This window comes from Anser cygnoides, chromosome 17 (genome assembly GCF_040182565.1).
Source record: "Anser cygnoides isolate HZ-2024a breed goose chromosome 17, Taihu_goose_T2T_genome, whole genome shotgun sequence".
Taxonomy (NCBI): domain Eukaryota; kingdom Metazoa; phylum Chordata; class Aves; order Anseriformes; family Anatidae; genus Anser; species Anser cygnoides.
Window position 1 is genome coordinate 12,956,950 of NC_089889.1, and position 22,446 is coordinate 12,979,395.

General features: G+C 42.9%; 1 long non-coding RNA gene across 1 annotated transcript in view; it reads right to left on the bottom strand.

Moving 5' to 3' along the window:
- Positions 1-15,306: 15,306 nt before the first annotated feature.
- The window catches only part of LOC136786541 (uncharacterized), a 31,917-nt gene continuing 24,777 nt past the window's right edge, over positions 15,307-22,446 (bottom strand). Inside the window, exons 5-6 of the long non-coding RNA XR_010825467.1 lie at positions 17,603-17,734; positions 15,307-16,250 (exon numbers count right to left, since the gene is read on the bottom strand). This is a non-coding gene — a long non-coding RNA (uncharacterized lncRNA). The remainder of the gene's footprint in view (positions 16,251-17,602; positions 17,735-22,446) is intronic.

Here is a 22,446-nt window from a genome sequence, read left to right on the forward strand (position 1 = left end):
ATGGAGCCTTCTGCAGTTTTGCAGTCAGCAACATGGCAGCTACAAAGAGCACTCCGGGGCGGTTCATGGCTCCCATCAGTTCCGGATGTGAGGATCAAATGGGTCACACAATGAAATACATTTGCTAAGGAAATTGGCACTGCTAAAAAAGAAACACTCTGCGGAGAGCCAAGTAACATCTAAGGCTCCTTAACCCAATTAGCTAAACACTCTGCTGCAGCTAAAAAAAAAAAAAAACTCGTGAAATTGAGATGAGTGAGTTTGGGATGGAAAGTGAGTATCTTGATAAACTGTTGGTATCTTCGCCTGCCAGAGCTATTAGCCAAGAGTCTGCTAAGTCTAGACAAAGGTTTGATTTTGAATTGAAAGGGGAATCATTTGCACAGAGTAAAGCAATTTAGGTTTTGAAAAACAACCATGAATTTTTAACTATTAACCCAAAAGAGAGACAAAGAGCCTCTGCAGGCACATAAGGCTTTTAAATATTACCCACTGCCACTGGAGGTCATTGAGATTGGAGTGATTTTAAGATCAGAGAGCTTCATTAGGCCAAAACATTTAATGTACCCAAGGGCTGGAGGGAAGAGATGAGATTGGAGGGGCTAGCAATGTGAAGGGAATACTTCGTATTCGCGTCAGTTGCTGAAATCATTGGTTCTGCTCCGTATGATACTAACAAGGAGCAGCTGACAGTCATGAATCGCAGGAGAGGTGATAAGCACAAAGTACCAGATTGTCCCTGTTACCTGCATGACTGCGCAGGAGACAGGGATCAGGAAACTTGTTGCTCTATTTGAGCCTCTGAGTAGATTCAAGATATGAAATTATTTACCACGCAAGAACTTCCTCACTAGGTTGGTTTCAAAAAGCAGCAAGGGCTGACTGGGGTTAAAGACCCCCCACTCCAGCTCTCCCTTGACACACTGGAAGTGATGACCAGGCAGGGTTCTTCTGCTCTCAGACACCTTGAGGGGGAGAGGAAGGCAGGAGGCCTCTGCATCTCTGACACAGGCACTGCTCAGACTGGAGGCTGGGTGGACTGACTGCTGGGAAAGCTGGAGAGACTTTTTACAAGGGCATGTAGTGACAGGACAAGGGGTAATGGCTTTAAACTGAACGAGGGTAGGTTTAGATTAGATAAGAGGAAGAAATTCTTTCCTGTGAGGGCGGTGAGGCACTGGCCCAGGCTGCCCAGAGAAGCTGTGGCTGCCCCATCCCTGGAGGTGCCCAAGGCCAGGCTGGCTGGGGCTGGGGGCAGCCTGGGGTGGTGGGGGGTGTCCGTGCCATGGCAGGGGGGCTGGAACTGGATGGGCTTTAGGGTCCCTTCCAGCCCAAACCATTGCATCATTTTATGATGCTAAATCCTGTTCTTCCTGCAGAGAATTCCAGCAGGAACTGTGACTCTTCTGGAACAGCATCTTCACCGTGTTCTAGGAGCAGGAGAGGAAACTACTTTCTGCAAGGCAGAGCTTTGCAAACAGAACAAATGCAAGGCAATAATAACCTAGCCCAGGAGGTGCACCTGAGACCCAGAGAAGCACCAGTCCCTGCCTCAGCATCAACACATGCATGGAGGGACCTGGCTGCTGTCAGATCTGCTACCCGCACTTAGCAGCACACCTAGTCACCGCTGCGAAAAGGGGTCCCTGACCCCAAAACACCAGACTGGGTGGGTCAGGCAATGCGGGTCCTCTCCGAGGTTTTGCGTCTGAGGAAGCCAAACGAGGACGGGCTCCGTCCTGACCTCCCACGCTGTATGCCACAGCCATGTAAGCCTGTAAAATTAGCACATGGCCTTTTGAAAGACGGGTTGTTTTCTTTCAAGCCCCCCAGCAAAATGTTATAGGAGGCTGCAGGTGAGAGCAGGACACCGAATAATGAGAAAACAACAGAATAATAAAGGAAAAGTCTCTTTATTTTCCATGGCTCTGTCTCACATAAAGGAGCCCGGAGGCATCTGGTTTGATCCTGGTTCCCTAAAGCAAGGATATGGTTTGACTCCTTTAGTGGTTTAATAACATCTAATTGCTCTGCACACCATCAACAAGTCTCAAAACTTCAAAGTTTGGCAGCGGGGAAACTGAGGCACTCGAACGACAAGGGACTTCCCTGATGCCACTCAAGAGGCTACTGACCCTGCCTACCCCCTCTGTCCACTGTACAACAGTGCCTTCTAGTGGATGGACACCATTTACGCATGGAGAAAGGGGCCAGGCAGGAGACTCCATAGAAGAAAACCAAACAAACAAAAATCTATTTAGGGCTAAGCGGCTGTAGGCATGTGTCTTAACTACCGTCCTCTAGGAATTGTTCTGCGCCGGGCAATTTTGCTTCACATGTTCCAGCCAGATTAATTTGAGACAACAAGGAGTCACTCTGGCCTTTGAGGATCCCTGGTAATCAAGCGTCAGGAAGTCTTCATTTTAGTAGCCACCAGCAGATCAAGCCACATCGTACTCTAAAGGTCACAGCAGTGCAATGGGACAAATATATTTTTCAGAAGGCACAAGGCATTCAGGCTCTGCTTTTGTGTTCTCATGACAATGATTGTAATGACGCAGCTGGAGTGGGAAATGGCCCAGCATAAATCCATCCTGGCAACAATACTTTTGTAACAAAAACTGTAAAAGGAGGCAGGCATGTTTAGGATAAGTTGGAGATAGTAATCTGGTTATTATTCAGAGGCCCTGCTTAGACACTACACTGAGGAGATCCTGATTGTGTCACCTTGGCCCCATACTGCACATATCCTTTGCTGAAGAACAATGTAGCCAGGAGCCTCTTGGACCGTATGAAAATGTGGGAGATAATTCTCAAAACAGGAAACGACACCACACGGTGTGTCTGCCACAGTCGCTAATGGGGATGCGTTAAGCAGCCAACTAGTTAAAATTACAGCTCTTCTGCGGGTGTGAGTTCAGGCAGCACTGCTGAAGGCAACAGTTACAAAGATTTGCACCCATGGAAGGAACTAGAAAAGACACTGCCATGAACGAGGGCAAGGAAGAGCTCTGAAAATTTGGTCTTGAGATGACTACACCAGTGAAGAGAACATATCTAACCCACAGGGAGTTTTCCTGAACTGTTGTGTAAGTAGCTCATGTCCACATCTGAGAAGCCAGAGAAAGTTGGTAAAGGCAAAGCAGTGGTCAGCAGAGAGCTGGCTGGGAATTTATTGATGACGGGGTCTTCTGTTGAAAATGTTCATTAACCAAACCGGAAACCTTCTCCTCAGAATGTAGTGGTATGGAAAAAACTGTTGTGGAAACAGCATCCTTAGGTTCAAGAGGGAAATTCCACTCAGCAAAACAGAGTAGCTCATAACTTGCTGCTTTGGAGGCTTCCTTAAGGTTTAGCAGACTCAGATTCAGTTTGCCTGCCCCAACAGAGGACTGGCCTGTTATCTATTTGGGGGGAGAGCTGAACCTGTTTGTGCCCAAGAAGGCTTTGGCTGATTTGCAAACCTCAGCCAGGACTTGTCAGCACAGGCACCTGGAGCTTTGATGGCCACCTTCCATCCTGGCCACCAGACTTTGGGCTGTTCCACACCTACATCCCTCCTCTGAAATTGCATCCTGACACAGGGAAATGATCCTGTTGGTATTCGGAAGGAGCCTGAGTCACTCTCCTTTCACAGTAACATCATCCATACAATTGAAAAGATTCCAGTACGGTTATACCAGGAAAAATGGGAACACCTCTTTTGCTGAGAAGTAATTGTTGATGGAAAGAGAGTGAAACCAGTTGTGACACATGAAAGAAGGGAGCCTTTCCTTCTGATGTGAGTGGCACTGCAGCATGCAATGCTATTTTACTTTAGACAATACATATCATTACACACTATGCAAAATGTAGTTATACAAGAGAATATGGATAGAGCTTTCATCCGTCCTCACTGATGTTTAGGAAAAAGAATTATAATCATAACACAATTCTTACTAGAGTATTTTTCACATATAGCTCCCAAGTGACTCTACAAGCAAACAAGAACTGTATTATTACCCCCATCCTAAGGAGAAGGCAGCATAACCTCACAGGGCAGGATTACAGGGACACACAACGTGTCAGCCCCTGGCAGATGCCCCCAAGATGGACGTGCACCTGGGGCCCAACTCAGCAGAGGGCACCAGCGGCTCTGCCAGCAGCCCGGCTGCGATGGGCAAAGCGGGACGCTCCACCCCAGGGGAACCCCAGATTACCTGGAGCTACAAATGGCAAAGCTGTGCCTCATACCCATCTCCTGAAAGGTCGTGGACCGATCATCATCATAGTAACAACTGAAATGTGCAGCAGAAAATAAAATACTAATTTGCTGACACACCACCAGCAGCAGCGTTAGGGGGATGTACTGACATACCAGGAATCTCCCTCCTTCGCACCTCTGCTGGCCAAAGGTTTTACGTAGACCTCGCTTCAGGCCAAGTCCATGTTTCAAGTCAGATCCTAAAATCTGATTCATCATTACAAAAATTTCTGATATAGAAATTTTAATGAGAAATATGACTTTTACCCAAAATAAAAACACCAGTACAAAGGCCTCGTGCAAACATAAAGACGACTTAACAGCAGGCCACTTTACCTCCCGTCCCATACAGGACCAAAGAGAGCAACAACATAACTATGCCAAGGCAACAGTACCCACAACAAAAAGACTTTATCCTTTCAACCTTCCCAAAGTAACCAGAACAAGGCAGATTTTTAGGTAATTGCACAATCCTCGTGTTGTACCCCCAACATATAGGCTTATTTTCAGAAGTAACCATGAACTGTCAGCATACCAAACAGCACCCACAGAAGGCACTGCGACCTTCTGGCTGTGTCACACTTGTGGAGCTCAGCTCACTTCGGTATGCAGATTTTGTGATTCTGGTATCTCAGTCCTCTGGTCTACAAATCAAAAATTCCCTGTTCCCCAAGGAATGTGCTCCAGGGCGGGGGCTAATCCAGTGCAGAACTGAACCTCTCTGTCCAGCAGCACTCTTGTACAATTTTGAAGAGTGTAGCTGACTGTGCGACCACAGAGAAGTGCTTTCTAACGTGACCAGGCGATTTTTAATGCTCTTAATGCCTGAGCACAAAACAAGAGAAAGCATTCCAAAACCATTCAATTGCCATACCATTCACTCCCCTAACACAGTAACTACAGCCAGTAAACCTTAAGAGCCCATCCTACACAGCTTGTGAGCTGCCAGTGTCTCAGCCTGCCAGAACCTCTCCCACGAATCACACAAATCTCCGCGAGGGCTTCCTTTGCAAGTACTAGCTTCTATCGTTTTCATTTCAGTTCACCAATCTACCAGTGGATGTAGTGTAACCCGTCTATTTCAGCACAGATACATAAAGATACTTCTGCTAGTGCAGTTTACGTTTACTAAGCTTTTTTAATATCATTATCACTGCAGCCACACAGAATATGTGCTTTCTATTAAGATGTAAAATTACAAGAAGCTGAGCATTTGTCCAAAATGAGAAAGAAAAAAAGATTCCACTCCTGCATAACACCTCCAAAAGTCATTAATTTTGCTCTCTTTTTTAGACAACGGGTTGAACCCACAATTGAGAAGGTTTCTCTGTTCTTACATTTGGCACTTGTCTATTGCCCTTGGACTAACTCTTCTGGATTTGCATTTTGTGCAGAGTATTGTCAGCTCCTGCTCCTTGGCTGGGTCCACTGTGACACAGAGGAGGTGCTAATCCTCCAGTAATTAGCACCTCATTGGGAGGTCAAGAAGGGGTCATGAAAGTGGGCTTGTTTATTTTTCAGAAGAATTCTGGTTCGCTCCTTGTTTTCATTAAGGCTGTGGGATTTTGAGGTGTTCCAGCTCTAAGCATGCTGATGCTTTGCAAAGCAAGAATAATATCCACCCTTGCTCTAGGCGTGGGCACCGATCAGAGCAGCTAATCTTCAGAGCAGAAGGGATCTCAGAAGAGTAAAGCAGCGATGAGTCTCATTTTGACACCCCTAACTCTCATCAGTCCTCACATGACAGGACCCCGACATACCTGGCTTTCATTTCTATCCGGGCCTGGTCTTTCTCCAACTTCCTGCATGCAAACAACGTTTGCATAAACTTTGTGTTACGCAGTAGACAAACATATTCAGTTGGTCATCGTGACTCCTGCTTGTGAGAGCAATGACTTACACAGTGAGCCAAATTTAGGATCCCAAAATGTCTTTACTGTTTTTTGTTTGTTTGTTTGTTTTAGTAAAGGAATAGGACAATTTAAAGGAATGGGTCAATCCCACATAATTTAAATAACGAAAGAAAATTCCATTCCCCTTCAAACCAGGCAGCAAGGTCATCTGAGAGGAACAGCAGTCTTCCATCAAAAGTTGCTCTCTTTATGAGATCTCTGCCTACTTCCCCAGCTGGTAGCCTGTTACATCTTGGAGGAGGAACCCAGGCCCTAGCTGATTGCTCCCACCTACCTCTCAAGCAGACCCAGCTCTTCTCCAAGTTCTCAGAGTGCCCATATGCCTTTTTATTGCTTCTAGAATATTCATCAGTAACACAAGGGCCCTAATTTGCTTTCAGTGGCCACCACCATAAATAGAGTTTCACTGGCATCACATACCAGGTCTATCAGCAAGACAGCCCATCCCAAACCTAACAGAAACCTCCCCACAGCCCATGTGTGTGTGCTGCATATGCAAGATGTATGTAGAGCTCCTGATGGGTCACTGGGGATCTAGTTGCTGATAGATGGTTCAGGGAAAGTCAGAGAAAGTCCTGGATCTTTTATGGCAAGAAGTTAGGGTGTCCTGCCCCAAGCCCTTCAGATATGTAGCGATACACGAGTGAAAGCTCAAAAGGATCATTTCAACCCTGACAATCTTCCTAAAAAGGGTGATTGCTGGCGTTTAGGGGGGCAATACGGTAGTGCAGTAGTGCCGATTTGGAAGGTTATATCCACCATTTACAGCTATTCTACATTTACTGGATATTCAAAGCAGGGCATTAGGGTAAACTCAACAAACACAAAGGACATGGGGATCCCAGCTGCATTGTGCCTACAGCTCTGCTCTCATCACAGTAACCCTGTCAGGTTATGTGCAGTATTGCAAAAGGGCACTTCTCAGAGGACCTAGGGCATCCAGACATCCCTACCTTTCCCTAAAGGATGCTTATGAATGCCAGCAGGAGCTAACAACAAAAGAGATGCTTACTTTCATGCAAAGGCCAGGACAACCGCTTTCTCTGAGGGGTCAGATCCCTTCTCTAAAACTCCCTGTTTGAATACTCAATCTCTACAAATTCCTCATTTCTCTAGAAACCGCAAGCACTTGCACACTCTTCCACCCAGAGCTGTCTGTCACAACCACTCTCACTCCCACTCCCCCGTCCATTCTCAGGCTAATCCAAAGAGACTGCAGAGGAAGAAAAGCTAGGACTTAAATCAGCACCAGCGATGCCAAGGGAGCCGTTACTGCTAGAATCCCCTGTTACTGAGCGGTCTCTATTAAGATCAATGAACCCTTGTGCTAGGCCCAGTACACAAATTATTAGCAAGCAGACACGTTAACTGCAGTGTCTATAATGACACAGCATCCATGGTCACTGGTTTCCATCAGGAAAAAATAAAGCCTGGTTAGTATTTCCCACATCTTCATAGCAAGCTTCCTTGCTATCTATTTGTGAAAATGTTTTTTACATATATATTGTATAAAGCACAGACTGACTTTTTAAAAAAATAGATATTTGGCCAGTTTTCAATATTTCAGTATATATGGAATGGTCCAAATATGTTTTCAATATATTTCAACACATTCAGTTGTCATATACAGGCCTGTATATTTTACTTATTAGTAAAACTAGCCAAGTATGTGCTATTTTTCAATATATTTGCTCTATCGCCTCATATATTTTAAAGACATGATTGTGCAGCACATTTTAGGTAAGATATTACAAATGAAAAGAGATCATTTTTCTCTTACAGAAAGGATGTGGTTTGCTAAATCACTTGGAAGGCAGAAGAGAGCCTGAACTGGATTGCTGTGTCACCTGGAACGGACTCTGAATACAATGCCAGGAGAAGAGCTGGATCGGAGATTTCTGGAGTGCCCAGAATAACCTGTTAGCACACTGCCAAATAGATACGGTACTGGGAAGAGCTTTTAGATGCAAGACTAAGGAGCAGAATAACCTGATCCATCTATCAAAAGTGGTGTTTGGGTTCAAGAAATACAGAAAGATGTATGTTAGATCTGACATCACCCAATTCTCTTTAAAATTAATAACTTAGCTCACAGTGTGACTGATCCAATAAGGACATCTGCTGCCAGCATTATCCAGTGACTTCACAGTCACTTCCAACGCCCCACAGACTTCACATTCACTAAATAGTGAGAAAAGCAAACTTGCTCACTAGTGGAAGAGATCTACAAGGAAAAAGGTTGGCAGGTTGCAAGGAGAAACATCTCCAGACCTCACAAAGCCCTTTGGTCAACAAACAACTCTGAGTATTTAACCGAGTCTGGAGGAATAAAGAGCTGACCCAGACTGTCAGTATACTCTTTAGATTTCCAAAGGATTGCTAGTCAAGTCAGCAGGTTTAATTAGATGCAGCAGAGCTGTACATCAGTAGCATGAATATAGATTCAACCATGCTTGGTTTACTCATGTCTTGCACTACTGGCACAGGGAAAAGAACAGCACAGGAGGAAAATGACTGGCCAGGACACTTTCCACAAGTACTGCCAGCTTAAAATGTCTCTGAAACTACCCTGAGTCTTCTCACTAAATTCCAAGGACTCAGCAACAGTTTTTCTGTAAGACTTGTACAGGAGATGTATAATCAGATTTGTCAACAACTGTAAATCTGAAATGAGTAGGGCTAACCTGTCCTGCATTGTATTAGTGGTGTCTGCAGCCTACGACTTCCACATAACCTATAGCTTGAATGCTGGACACCAATCCTGAAATCACCAACAAAAGAGTGAGGGCAGTAGCTCAACTCTAAAAGCAGTGATCTTTTGAAAAAATTAAATCACAAAACAACAAAAAATAGACTTCTGGCTTGCATATCCTTGTATCATCCCAGTAACATCACACGAGCATGGCAAGAATTGCATTCTGAGAGGCTCTACTCTCCTTTCTTTTTGACTAGTAGCATTTTACAGCACGCATCAGACAAGCCCAAGATTCACACTTTGCAGTGTAAAAGCTGCCATCCCAACAGCTGTGGCAGGTACTGTCCCTTCTCTCTCCTGCTACATGTTTTGAAGTAAATTGCTTACATATATATATAGGGAGCACTTGGTGTTGCTGGCCACGCTTGCACAGTTAGTAAAAGCTTCCCATATTTTCTCTGGACTCCTAGATGTTTACAGACATTTCATCCACTTAACTGGCTCCTTAAGCTGTCCTCCAGGTGACATCTCAATGTTCATTTAAAAAGGGGTTCTTATGGTTAGAACACAGCGCAGAACAAGGAGAGGTTTGAACTTTGCCACCACCAGAACACACATCCCTACGTATTTATATGTGAAACAAATCCACCACGTCTCTTGAAAAAGCCCAGACACGTCCAACTTTCAAGTTCAATGCTATACCTAGATGAAAAAAAAGCAGTACTAAAATTATGAAAATAGCATTTTGCATAATACAAAATACTTTCCTTGATTTACTTTCTCTTACCACAAGCTGAAGAATGATCCATTGGTTTTCCTAAACAAATTAGAGCACATGCTTGCTGGTAGTTTGAGTACAAAATAACAAAGAGAAGATTCCTACCCCAAATTCCCCCACTCATGGATACTGTTAAGCTTTTAAGTTGCAAAGACTGATATAACCATACCAAAAAGTTGGCTCTTCCAAATGTGTCTATTTCAAAAGCGTTCTAAATCACTTGCAAATTTGGAAAAAGTTTACAAAAAGCATCACCAAGCTGTTGGAAAGAACATGCCTGCACTGCAAGGACAACTGTCAGCACCTTCTGATAAACTGCCAGGCTACCTTTCACACTTAGGTTTCACGGTACTTTGGGATTGGTCACTTTGATCAAAGGGGGCCAAGTTTTCCAAAAAGAGCTCACATCTGGGTTTCCAAGGGCTCAGCAGCCAAGGTGAAAGCTGCATAAGTACAGCGCCTGACACAGGAAGCTTATTTGGGAGGGAAAAAAAGGCGAAAACCTCATAACCCAAACCTACAAAACCTGTTTTGTTGCACTGCATAGGTGCTGAGCAATTCTGAAAATCCGGTGCTTGCTATTCATTCCATTTCCCTAACTAATTATCCAGCTCCTTGCATCTGAGGGAACAGATGAATCGTGTGCCACCTCCACAGGAACTGAGACAATTTCCTGCCTTCCACACCACTGTAACAACAAAAAAGGGGAAAAGGGGGAGGGAAATTCCTATAATCTACTATAATCTAATAAACCTTACAAGATCCATCCTCTCCATCACAAAAAAAAGAAGCATTCTCAAACTCTCTGGAAGTTTCAGAGTATGTACGTGTAAGGTACAGTTAAGACATTCATCTTGCAGCTTACAAAAAACAGGACAGATTCTTACAGCGAAGACGGACTGAAAGGGAAGCCATCACTGGAAGAAATCCTGGCATGGAGTCATAACCCAAAGGTCTTTGCCACACCAGTTGCACAGCCTTTGGGCTTACAGATTTTAATGAACCGAGACTCAAGTCCTCTTTGGATGTCTGAAAATAACACAGGCTGCCTGTCGTCTTCCAGGCTCTCCTCCGATCTGTTTCCTTGCTCGAAGGCTGACAGGAGCAGAGCCGGTCTGACTGCAAGCCCCAGAGCGAGGCGATGACCCACAAGATACCTCTGCACTCTGGAGGCAAATGCTCCTGCACCCCAGGGAGGTGAAGGGTCATTAGAAATCCAGGAGTAATGACTCCTAACAATATCATCTGATTGTGATATGTGATCAAGAAAAGGAATAAGGGTGGAATGCTAGAAAAGAAACATTTTTCTTTTGTTTAATCATCTTCTAGTCTCATCTTACAGTTTCCCTATAGAATTTGCTAATCTGTAAGAACAAAGAATACATCCTAGCAATACAAACAGAGGGATGGATAAGTCCCTCTGTCCTTCTTTTATCCCTGTCTCTCCTGATTTCTGGGTTGCACTTTATTTAACCAAAATTTACAATTCAAAGTCAAAATTAAGTGCTGACTCCTTCAAAAGCAAAACAGTCACGTTCAATACAGTAATTCTGATATAATAAAAAAAAGAAATTATGCTTTCCCTACTATTTTTTTTTTGGCTCTTGTGACTATGAGGCTAGCATAGATCCTTGAATGATCTAGCAGTCACTCCTATAAGGCTATTGGGGGCCACAGTAAATATAAGTTTTTTTTCAAGACTTTCAAGTTTCTTCTTCAGTGGTTCCCCTGTTGTAATCTCAAAGTGCAGATAAGATTCTGGTGCCTACACCTATATTTAACCTAACTGGTAAGTCTCCACCTCCTTGCAACAAGTCCTTGCAGAAGGACTCAAACAAAATCTCAGGGAATAATGACGGTAGCTGTTCCCTCTCCTCCTTTATAACAAGGCTAGCTTGTTGCATTGCAAAAAATAATCGCAGTTCTGTGTGGCACAGTTAAGACTTTTGTAGGTTCTTCTTCCACAAGTTAGCATTGCCAAGTGACCTCCAGTAACACCTTGTTTCATTGGTTTTGTCAGCAGCCTGTGTTTGCTGGTCTCTCATTTTATGGTATGTCATCGCCACATGGTCACGTTCCTACTTACCACAGTTGCTGGGATTATAATGCAGCTGACAACTCGACTGCCTGTGATTGAACTGGTCATTAACCCAGAAATAAGGCAGGAAATGCAGAAGGTGGATGGCTGGCAGCCTTTTTCACCAGTGCTTGTAGCCCAGCATGTCCAAGGCGCCAAGCTTCCATACACTGTCTTAGCTCCATTTTGTAACTGTGCCCTTGTTTGCTTCTCCAATACTCTCACTTACCACAGAGCTCACTGAAATGATGGCTAGGCCATGTTTCAGGCACTGCTCTCTAGCTAATCTCACTCAAGGACTCTACGCTTGTAAACTTAATCTAGCTCATTAGTAGGAGTAGTATTTACAGAAATGTTCTCTGTTCAGAGCAATGTGCTAACAGTCACTAATTTTGTGGCTTGAAAGATAATTGTTAAAATGAGAATTTATTTCCTGGGAAGCCTTAGATGGATAGAGCTTGGGAAAAAATAAGTTAAGGAGAAGTTACATCACCTATATATAGACAAGAGTTGCTTGACTGTTCATGAATTTCATGACGGATCTAAAAACTCAAAAACCTACAAAATCTTTAACAAGCCTACTCAAGAGTGCAAACAGAGAGAAAAAGAAAAAAGCAAGAAAAGGTAAGGAAAAAATAGAGGAATGTCCTGTTTCCATCCTATCTTTCAGCAGAAGTCACCTTCAGGACCTGAACCAACCATGTAAAACAGACAGAGAAAATAAACATAAGCCACAAAAACCTCAACCCTCACAGAGACCATTTAGAAGGAGAAACTCACAGGGCTTCTCCATTCCACCTCACCCTGCTCATCAAATATTGATGAGAAACAGCAGTGGCAGTTGTTAGCTGGAGCTAGTAACGGAAGCATGAAAAGCAAAAATCAATGGGATTTTTTATTTTGATCAAGAAGAAAGGAAAAAACGTGTGTGGTGTGACTGCACGCTGAGTGTGCCTCCTCAGTATTTCTGTTTGCAAATACAGGGATGGGCAGATGGATATTACTTGGTCCATACACACATACTAATTCCTCTGAAGTCACATTTTTACATCCAGCCTTAAAACTGGCAAGTGTAAGTGATACACTTTGTACATCCATGCCTGTACCTTGCGAAGAGCACGTGTCCTGGCATGGTCACACGGGTGTGTATCACCCAGCTGGGCTGAAGGGGCCTGTTTTTGTATGTTTTTGTCTGTGGTGGTGTTTCCTGCTCTGAGTACAAAGATACATTTTAATTTTATTGGTTTGCAAAGATACTCAGGAAACCTCAGACACTCTCCGCTCTGCAAGCGTAGATAATGAGCTCCTTGATCTTTAATGTGCACACGTTTAGCACTAGGTAGCTAGCTAGCTACTAAGCCCCAGCTTTCAAGGAGAGTGTTTCTGTGTACTAACATTAAAGCAGTGGTAATGAATAGCTATTTACCATGTAAAAATTATCTTATTTCAATACAATGGCAAGTGAACCTTCATAGCAGTAATGATAACAACAGATCAACTATGCAGTTTGAGCAGCTCAGTAGGAATATGCTTATCTAAAAAGAAAACCGGAGATTACTTCGGAGCACATTTGATGAGGTCTATGTTTAGCACCTCGCTTGTATCACACACACCACCACACTGAGGGAGCAGATTCTTCCACTCACTAATGGAAGAGGTCTCAGGTTCAGATACTTCCCATCTCCACCCCAAGCAAAATTACAGTAATCACAGCCCTACATGCAAGTTGGTGATCCCTCCCCTTTTTCAGACTGGACTGGTTTGAAGTAGGAAGCTGACCAAAAGGTGTGAAGCACCGGGCCTGTCAAATTCATCTCCTTCAGCACCAATAAATTCACTTAAAACGTGAGTGCAGGACAAGGCATGGGATAGAGGGAGCAGCTTTAAAGGCAAAATATTCTGCAATTCAAGCCAGTGGAACTGGCTTCTTCCCTTTATTCTTTGTCACAGATGCCTTTCAAAGCAGTACTGCACATAAATGGGGAAATCCTCTGAAGGAAGAAAAATAAGACCCAAGTTGACACAATGACTCAGTTCTTCAATTTCCCATGTTTGGCACTGAACCATTGGCGCAAATACACAGAAAAGAAAATACTTTGTCCTCTGCTTAAAGCCCTGATTCCAAGTCTGCTGAAGTGAGCAAAGACTCTGGATCAGTTTTGTTATGGGACATTAACCCATCAAAAGAGAGGAAGCAGTCTGCTGTTATTTGGATCCCATTAAAACTGCATTTTTTCTTGTTTTCCCTATCCAGGAAGCAATAAAATGTATCTTCTGTTGGTTTTTGTAGAAATAATGCACCCACCCACACAGAGACTTAAGCAGGGGTGTTCACTTTGAAAAAACGTTAGTATATTCTCCTTTCTTAAAGCAGTTAATAAGATTTAAAAGGTTCAAGAAACACTCAGCATGGCGCAAAGGGGAGTTTCATGCTTAAGGATGTGAATTATTATTTGCAAGACCTGGGCTTGGTTTCTTGTACTACATACTCAAAAGCTGACAGGCCAGAAGTGCTAGAGGTCCTGCCCAAGACTCCAGCATTCAATTTTGAATGCAGAAGTCTGTCCATCCCTACTCAGCAAAACACCAAAGCGCGTGCCCAGCTGTAAGCACATGAATCATCAGCTCGGTGACCACAAGTGCTTTGTTGATTCACATCCAGGTGCTATAAAGCAAGGAGAGCCCTCACAGTGCATTACAAAGTTAAGCAGTTTTCAGTGAGGTAATCTCAGTTCTACAATAGATTACAAAAGAAATCCGTTCAACTCAAGAAATGAACTCAGCGAATAAAGAGCCCTCTGCGATACGATCTCTATAACCTCTAGAGTGTTATGTGGCCAAGCAGGGGGTAGTTTGGTTTAATCCAAATTCATCTGTTGGATTAAGTTTATAGCTGGATTAAACCAAACTAAGACCACGAAGGGACAATCTCACTGTTCCTAACTACCTGTTCTTGTTGCTTTCTTTCCACCAGCACCAGTGATACTACCACTACAAAACTAGCCTACTCAGCTTTCTGATCTACAAATTAGCATAGCACAAAAAAAAAAAAGGTCTCTCATTTTAAAGTGGATCAGAATGCTGACTTACATGTACGCCTGTAAGATCACTACTGTTGGCTCAAGTGAAGGCATGAAAACACACTGTAGGATGAAGGAAAATGAAGGAAAGAAGAGAACATAAACACAGTCTTAGAAGAGATTCCACCTGTCACGCAACTTCATTTTTGGTTAGCTGGGTATGAGTGAGCCTGGGTATCTCGTATCAGCGCTGCATTGCACTACGGAGATGTATCCAGAGTGACTAGGACAAGAAGTTGATTAGCAAACAGAATTCAAAGCTCAAAGTATTTTGTACACCCTGTAGGATCCAGCAGTAGCTCCAGAGGAAATGCCACATTATCTGAGAAAAGGATGTGATGAACCTGTGCAAGTCATGAAACCCTTTGACAAGGAAGACTGAACTGAGAAAGAAAAGCCATGTACAGCTTTTTATTTTTTGTACCTGGTGCAAGTCTGGCCTGATATATCCTTGATCTACAATCATTTGCTTTTCTACCAAGCTTACAGGCTATCTTAAGGATGCCATATTCTAGAATTTTGTGTCCACGTGGAAGAGGTAGGCATATTTTGACTGTAAGACAGAACTGATTGTTCATGAACTTTAGATTTGGAACTTAGGTTTTGAAATAAATCACTCCAGAGCTTTCACTCGCTTTCAGCTTTCCTTAGTAAAAGTGACATGCTGTCAAATGAGCTTAAAAATCTCATACATCAATTCCACGATAACATTTTGAGAGGAAGAAAGAGGCAGAGAACTTTGGATCCTCAATCCTTTCACCCATGAATCTGCTCATTGTGATAATTTATAAAAAGCTTAAAATTGCCCAGATATCAGTACATTAAAATTTAATTTTAGAATGAAACTGTTATTTGAATTCAGTGGCCTGTGATAGATACATCTATTTAGAACATCCCACCAAGAGAACCTACTGAAGTACTTTCTGTAATTATTATTTAATACTGAACATTTTATACCAGCAGTGCCCTGAGGCCAAACAAGCCAAGTTATCACTGTTAGATACCACACAAATGTACCATTATTATAACAGTTCAAGGACGACCACTTTAAAGTTTTCTATGTGTTGCTCTGTGCAATGCTGCAAAACCCTGGTGACATCTATGGTTACGGTCCATTTTTAGGAGGGACTAGGGAAATGAAAATGTTCTGATTTCTAATGAGAGTAAGATACTGATCTCCTTATTCCCTCTCTTCTGATCACACCTTCCCATCCTTCTCCTTTGGGATGGAGTGATTCGACACTATCAGGAGATTTGATTTCAAATCCAACTCAGTAATATAATTACTTGAGCACATTGAAAGGAGGTGACGGGCACACGCAGCCAGGGATGAGACTGTACCTCTGGATGACTTGCCCTTCTTCACACAATCACACTGTCTTGAGTCAGCCATGAAACTGCATCCCCAGGTTTCCGGGTCCTCTGAAAACCAGACATGGGCACCGAAGTCACTCTGCACTGTCACTGAGTGGAATAAAGCCCAAAACACATTTGAAAATCTTGGCCTTTTAACACAGGAAGGATCTTCCCTACATAATCTGGATCTGAGGGACAGAATCTGAATTCAAGTGAAATTGGCTGCCACACAATGCCCTAGTCAAGGCTGTAGTAGTGCAATTCCAAGTTTCAGTTATTTGAACTTTCTAAACAAATGGTGGTAACCACACACTGGAGTTTCTAGAGAGATCGCCACCTTGTTACTAGGATGTTTTAAAGGCTGGTGCACCATATCATCACCGGTAACGTTATTTACCTTGGCTAAATTAGTGTAAATATATCCTACCATACACTAAACTCACACCTTCATCTGACACAGCAAAACAGCTAGGCCATAAACAAGTCATTTCTCTTCACAGGAACTCTCATCACAGCACAAACTTAATTAGACTTTTCCTGCCTATTTAGAGATTAAAGTCTTAGAAGCAAAGATTATCTGTAACTGCATGCAGACACAATTCACAGCTCCGATCATGATCTGAATTAGGGGTCCTAGCTCAAGCAATTATTTCTGTACATATCAGCAACTTAGTGCAGTGAGGAGGTTGGGATTTTCTGGGGAGAGGAAGACTGAGATTTAAAATACACTACTGGTGTAGAATTTGACCTATTCAGCTTAAAAAATTGATATATATGTATTTTTAAATGAGAATTTATAATACATAGCAGATGTACGTCAAGGGCAGGAAGTGATATTCTACAAACCTGCATTCTAGAAAAACAGATTATAAGATAACAGATTTCTTTGGGAGCAGAAAGAGAACAAAGGTTTTGGGGGAAAAAAAAATCCAAGCAAACAACAAAGAGTTCTGTGATAGCAAGTCACATGACGACAAAGAGCTGCTCTTCATGATCTGAGCAGATGAAGACTGAGAACTTTAACATAATCAGCAGGAAAAATTATAGAAATAGAATATGATCAGCTTGGATCAAAGAGCCAAAATACCAAAGTTAACAACTCACCTCCTGCAAACAGAACCCTGGGCTTTGTAACAGACATTTGAAAGATGTCACTGTCAACAGCAGATCTGTTCCGAATGCAGCACAGTACACTGAAACATTTCTAACTTAGGATCAAGCTAAAACATGTACTTTTATAAAGCAAGAAGTATGAGTTCTTATCTATGTAGTTATACCAACCTAAGTCCTAATGTGGAAATAACAGAGGACAGACGTATTTTGCCACGTCTATCTGTAAAGTGGAAATAATTAGTGACTCCAGTTCCAGCTTTCTTCTCCACCCCACCCACCCATATTTTAGAAGCTTACTACCCAAACAGCCATGCTGATTTGAGTAACACAGGTTGAAGAGTACTCACACAAGCATCTCTGCAGACAAATCAAAAACAGCATTCACCTCCAGCATGAGCTGAGGGGATAAGGAGCTGGAAGAGGGTCAGCACACAGCAATTTGTTCCATAGATACTGCTATCCACAGAACACACATTTCTCTACAAGAAAAAAAAAAAAAAAAGTAGAGCAAAATAAACTGTGTGAAATGTGCAACGTTCATATGACTATACCATTCGGGGACACAAATAGTTGTTTTAGCGTTACCACGTATACCTGCGTGCTTAATACCTCAACATTTTCTACATAAACAAGGCTTACTAACGGAGGACACACATAAGTCTCTATCACCAGAAGTTGGATCAGACCTTTATAAGAAAGCAAGCTACACGCTGTCACTGCTGCTCATCCTGGCCTTGCACATACAAATCAGACCTTACCCAATTTCAGGGTTATGAACACGATCACAGCCTTAGCTGTCATTCTGTTTGGCTAAAATTTCCACGTGATGGAAACATCTGATGGCCCTAGAGCTAGCAAAGCTGAATCTTTAAACTAAAGAATCAAAAAGCACCAATGGCAGAAAGCAGAGAATATATGAAGAGAAATAAAAGATCATTAGCAATTCTCACAATTAATTAAACAAAGCTAAGGAGGAAGAGGAACACAGCACTTCAGATAGCTCATCACTGGGACTAGAGGGAGGGGGGTGGTATTCTCCAAGGCCTTTTGCGGGTTACCACAAAGAGAGTTCACAGATCTTCCACTCACTTACTTAAATATTTGATATGAAATTAAAGCCCTGTTCCAACTTTTATGACCACTGTCTCCCTCACTCTCCCCCCCCCCCTATTCCCAGCAGACCCCTTCATCCTTCACATGCCTGTCCTCAGACCAAGACATCAGCACAATTAGCACCAGCCCACTGGCGCCAATTAGCAGCCAGTAGTGTCTATATTATGGGAGGGGGGGATGGAGGAGCGGGTCCTGTGTCTCCAGCCTGCCTTCACACTCAATTAGATTAAGTGGAGTCTCCTGGCTGTGGTTGGTTGGACAGTTGTTGCAGTAATTGCGTCTTCTCTGTTGCTGCAGGCAACCTCCTCCTAGGCTCTCCGATCCCCCCTTTATTGACTCCCTGTGTTGTCCACTTACATCACGGCGCGTTTCTGCACAGAGGAAAGCAGAGAGGGGAGCGGAGAGGAGCAGAGGGGGGTTGGGGATGAGAGAAAGACCCCAATGTCTTCGTTTAAAACTTCCGAGTCTGAAACTTGAGGGCCATGTTGCTGTGGCCCCACTAGGGTTCAGCTGTGACTGCTCACTGTGACTGTCACAACCCCAGCTTCCAACAGGGACAGAGCAGGACAGAGCCAGCAAAACGCCTCGCTGGTGATCCAACTCGCCTCGCTTGGCATTTCACAGGGGAGCACCCAACAAACACTAATAACGTGTATTCAACTCAGAAGTAAACTTATTAGGAAATGAGCTGGTGGTTGCCCAGTCTTGCTCTTGGCCAGTGACAAACGCAGGGAAATGATGGGGATAATTGGAAGAGCAGCCTAAAGTTACACTGCTCTGCAACGCCTGAGCACTGCTCAGCACTACTGTAACATTTTCACTTTGGTTTTGTTCTCCTTCAGAACAATGCTTTGCAGGTATCTGACAAGAGTGAAATCCCATAATTTTTAATGCAGAGGTAAATAGGTACATATTTCTGGTTTTGTGTTCCCTGTTAATTTAAAATTCACTTCTTAAATTCTGTAGCTTTGTGCACTGCTTTACAACACCAAGCTGAGACAGCGCACTACTACCGCTGCTGTAATAGAACATACTCTGAGGGAATACTCGTTGCTTTCATTTTATTTTTAAACTCACGAAGGACAGCTGCTACCTAGCACCAATGTAAATATTTGGGCTCCTTTTGTAGATTCAAGTGTCTTCCTGTTTTGAACAGGACAGTGTGACTCTGAATAGGTTTCATTTCTATTTTGACACCTCTTTTAAGATGGGTTGATTTGTGTTCTGGAGCTGTAGATCTTCTCATACTGTCTACAGAAGACCTGCGGTGAATAGTTTGGATCAGATGGAAGGTCTTCAGATAACTAGACCAGAATGAGATAAATCCCACCCCCGATGCCACATAACCCATCACTGTTACTCCAAGTGCTGTTATGGACACGCAATTTGAAAGCAATGTGGAAAACACATATGAACCTCTACATAAGATACCTGATACTAGGAGGGGAAGAATCACTTTTCCAAAGTAAATTTTTTCACAGGATTTTAAGAAATATCAGCACACTTACATGCGTTGATAATAAGAAATATTACCTTGGGTGGCAGGGGGGAGTTCCAAACCTTATTTTGACAAAAATGTGTGACCAAGACCAGGTTGAACTTCTATAGTAAATCTGTTCCAGGGAAAGGATAAAGGAGTAGGTTTTCAAGGAATATAAAGCCATAGTTTTATTCCTACATTGGGGCAGAAGTGATACACTTTGGGCCTAACTGCTACCTCAGCTACCTGCTTCTTATCAGTAAATCACAGATGATACTTGCTATCCCACCTTGGGACTATGAAGGCTTACTACTCAACGGTCATACATTGTGCGATACTTAAAACGGATTCTCTCTTGCTTTGTGGCAAGACTGAAGATTTTCTTTGAGATGCTGGCAAAATCACAGGGTTGATGTGGATTTCCTGAGGGAAGTTCTTTCCCTGTGCTGTATTCATTGGTCATTTTATATCAGCCTAACAGACATTTCTGGATTTAAAATTCCTGCTTAAGTATTTCAGGTAAGAGCAAGGAATACACAGCTAGGAACTGAATACAAAGCAAAGAATTGCCAACAAACACTTGCTTCATCATAGCTCTGCTGCCTTCCCGAGGGCCTAGGGAACTGTGGCAATTTCTTGAAATCGCTTACTGCAAACTTGCATGGACAGAGAAATATCCAGAAAGAAAAAAAATGTTTCAGAAGAAAACAAGAGGATGCACAGAGCAATGATGAAGATAGATTGAGGACCAGGATAGCTGAGTAGTTCAAGCACTGACCAGTTAGGTCTCTTAGGAAGGAAAGGTTTATATTTAAGCAGGTATGCATGGTAGTTCTATCTCCAAAATCTTTTTTTTTTTTTGAGCCAGATTGTTTTTGAAACATCCTACTGATTTACTTAGTTTGCAGTTAGTATTGTACCAACTTGAGCATAAGTTGTGCTAAAAAATAACACTTGAAACTACATACTATGCTGTATCAACAGCAAATTCTTGGAGTTTTGTTTTAATTTGTTATTTTACAATCTAACGATTCACATGGCTTTGGTCCAGGACCAAAATGGAATTTGAACTTTATCACTGATTATGCAGCATGTGCTCTGCTTATTCACAGTCAAACACCATTTTTCCAAGTTATTTAGATCAAATTCTGCATTATATACCAGTCTATAGAATTCCCTTCAGAATAGTGGTGTCCTCTACTAAGAGCAGAAATACCTGCACAGATTCCAGGCAGTGTGAAAGGATACAAACATTGGCTCCTTTTCTACAAACAGATGGGTGATTTCAGCTCACAGGCTAGATTTTCAAAACTGCTCTGCTACTGCAACGCTTCCCTTAGAAACATATTGTCAGATTTTAGACAGAGGATGCACATGATAATGGGCATCCAAGGCCAAGTCTATATTGAGTTTTAGCAGTCAAACCAAAAACCAGAGCTATCAATCATCTCTACTGAAAGCCCATCAACTCAGCTTCCAGCAGCCAGAGAGCTGCCTGCCTCTCAGCCCTACCCCCCTCCCAGGGTGTGTTTAAAGCATGCCCATGCTGTAGTTTGGAGCACAGGATGCCCACCAGCAACAGTCATATAATGCCTGGTTCAGGTTTCCCATTTGCACTTCTCTTCCTGTCATCTAACTTGATGTAGATGTCTTATTTTTGCTCTCCAGTCAATTGACTACTTCAAGGGTAAGACTAAAAACTTGGCATTAATGTCAGAAGGACTTTCCCCCCATCCTTTCCCTTCACTTCTCTATGCCCAGGGTTCCTCTTACAAGCTCTGTCCCATCCTTTGCTGCTCTGGGCTTCTCAAGCTTTTCTGCAAAAAGGATCTGTTAGGTTAAACACTTCTCTCCACCTGTTAGTGCTTTCTTCCATTGTTCCTTTACGACTTTTTCTTCTTGTCCATTTCCAATGTGCTTTCAACCTTTCTCACCTCAGGTCCTCTCACATGTGTTTCTCTGTTGCTGTTCCACTCCCTCCAGAAATACTTCTTTTCTCCTTTTGCCATGTTATACTTTCTCTTTTCCTTCCTTTGTTCGTTCCCCATCTTTTTTCTCCTCTTTCAAATAACCTCTCTTCACATTCTTCTCTCTCATCTGCATCCTACTCCTCCATTATTTCACATATGTCTTCCACCTTCTCTACTTGCCTGTTTTTCAGGAGTGCGTTGTGAACTCTACTGGCTTTTTGTTGTGATCAGGAAACATTTATTGACATCAGAAACATCCTCATTAGCTCAGGACAGGTGGGAACCATCTTTGTTTCCTGCAGGCACCATCTCCTGTCTGCCCAGTAAGCCAGAATGACAGCTGCACGGCTCTGACGTGGAGATATCTTCCTCTCCCCACCCTTCCGTCTCCACCAGTTAGTAGGGCCCCAGCTCAAGCCCCCGCAGGTGGAGAGCAGGAAGAGGCTGATGGGCAAAGACGACCCCAATTAAATCCTGTTAAAACTCTTTCCTCTCCTTTTGACTTTGCTAGGATTGGAAGGTCAGGCTCAAGGGCTAAACATTACAAAGCTCTCGCAGCTGACTATTGCAGAATGACAGAAGTCAAGCAATTAAGATTTTGAGCAACAAACAAAGGAAGAGAAAATAA